Raw genomic sequence first — 2,243 nt, 5'->3', positions numbered from 1 at the left:
TAGCCCATCAGGTTAGACCCTTGGATTTTCAAGTAACTTGGAGATGAAAGGCAGAAAATGAAAAGAGGAAGGAAAAATCAGAGGAACCTAGTTTGGACTGTTTGGGATCAATCATATTCTAGTCCTGGGATTCTTAATCTTTTTTTTTTTTTTGACATGAACCTCTTTAAAAGTACCTAAGAATAAAGTTTTTAACGAATAAAATAAAATGTATATGATTAAAAGAAAATAAATTATATTGAAATGCAGTTATCAAAAATAAAGAACAAATTCATGGATCTTAGATTAACAATCCTGAGTCTAAAATTTCATCACTTATTTGACCTTTAAAATATTTTAAAAATTCTTAACTTAAACATGAAAAAGAGTGTTTTCATGTACACAGCAGATCACAGAGTTTGTATATGAAATTGTGAGTCTCTGTTTCATAACATTTATTTTAAAAAACATTATAAATTTAACATGTTATTTTCAAAACTGTCCTAATTATCATGTTGTTCCTTCTGGATTTTCTGTTCTTTTCTATGCATTTAAAAATTGTTTCATTTGTCTCCTTTAGAAGCAACTATTTGCTAAGCTTCACCTGGTTGCCATAAAAACAGGAAAAAGAATCCTTTTACCAGAAAAACATAGTTAAGCAAAACCAGTTCATACAGTGATTGTATCTAACAATATAGATTTCCTTTCTCTACACTTTGAATACATCACTTCTCTGGAAGGAGATAGGTAACATATTTCAACATCTTCTGGAGGTGTAATTGGTCATCAGCATTCTCAAGTCTTTAAAAGTTATTTTATTTTCTTTGAGATATGGTAATTCTCTTGGTTCTCCTCACTTTATTCTTTATCAGTTCATATTTCTATTGATATTTTATTTTACTATTGTCATCCATGGTCTAGGGGAACTCCTTCTCACAAAGGGCTCAAACAGACCCAGATTCACTTTTGGAATTAGAGGGGATGGTGACTGCAAAGAAAATAGATACAATTTTTCTTGTTCTCTCATTATTCTTCCACCCCAAGATCCCAGGGAAAATCTCTTAAATAAAGCTTAGATTTGACTTATGTCCATAGTCTCCCTAAAAGATTTGACAGTTTTTTCCTATAGATACAGGTATATAGATAGATCATTCAATAGAGTATTTATATGTAATTACTCTGTGCCAGCCACAATACCAATGCTGTTATGTTAAGCTTTGAGGGAAACATATATGCAAGATTCTTGTCCTCAAGGAGCTGGCAATCTAATAAAGGAAGATAACACATAAAAGGGAAGATGGAAAAAGGGTATGGTTGCTATGGACTGGCATATTGTGAAAATGCCTAGGAAGTGGCCTGATTCCAGACAAGATGGGCAAAATCCCCCAAAAAACTCACTTAACAGAGCACAGAAACTCAGGGGCAAAATCCAAGCAAGTTTCTGGTGGGGGATAATAGGGAGAGTGAATGTTTGGGGAGTTCATTTCTGATTTGTTCAGTTTCTTTTTCCAAGATTGAGTGGTTTAAATGATTCATTTCTAATTATTTTAATTTGAACATTTATGTATTTCAAAAATATATTCAAATATTTCACTTGTCATTTTTATTGCTGGACAAAATAATTTCTAATTAAGTCCTTTATTTCTTCTACATTTGATATGAGTTCTTTCTTTTTTTCATTCTGATATTGGCAGTTTGATTTTCCTTCTTTTTTAATCAAGTTAAATAATGGTTTATTTGTTTAGTTGTTTTTTTTTTTTGCAAGGCAAATGGGGTTAAGTGGCTTGCCCAAAGCCACACAGCTAGGTAATTATTAAGTGTCTGAGGTCAAATTTGAACTCAGGTCCTCCTGACTCCAGGGGCAGTGCTCTATCCACTGAGGCACCTAGCCGCCCCTGTTTAGTTTTTATAAAGAACCAAATCCTAGCTTTATTTGTAAATTTAATGATTTTTAAATTTAAAATTTTGTTTGTTTGCTTAAACTGGTAAATGTTCCTTTCCATGATTCTTATTTTCAGACACAGGCAGAATCCTATATTAGATCATATATTAGAATATGAACCACTGCCACCAACTTACCTGGTCTTAGTAACAAAGATTAGAGAGAACCAGGGGTAGAAGAAAGCTGGTTGGTTTCTATGTTCTAACTTTTTTCCTTCAGAAGAAGATGTATTTTTTTTAGGGTTTTTTTTTTTTGCAAGGCAAATGGAGTTAAGTGGCTTGCCCAAGGCCACACAGGTAAATAATTATTAAGTGTCTGAGGT

This window comes from Macrotis lagotis, chromosome 1 (genome assembly GCF_037893015.1).
Source record: "Macrotis lagotis isolate mMagLag1 chromosome 1, bilby.v1.9.chrom.fasta, whole genome shotgun sequence".
Lineage (NCBI taxonomy): Eukaryota > Metazoa > Chordata > Mammalia > Peramelemorphia > Peramelidae > Macrotis > Macrotis lagotis.
Note: the sequence above shows the minus strand (reverse complement) of the source record.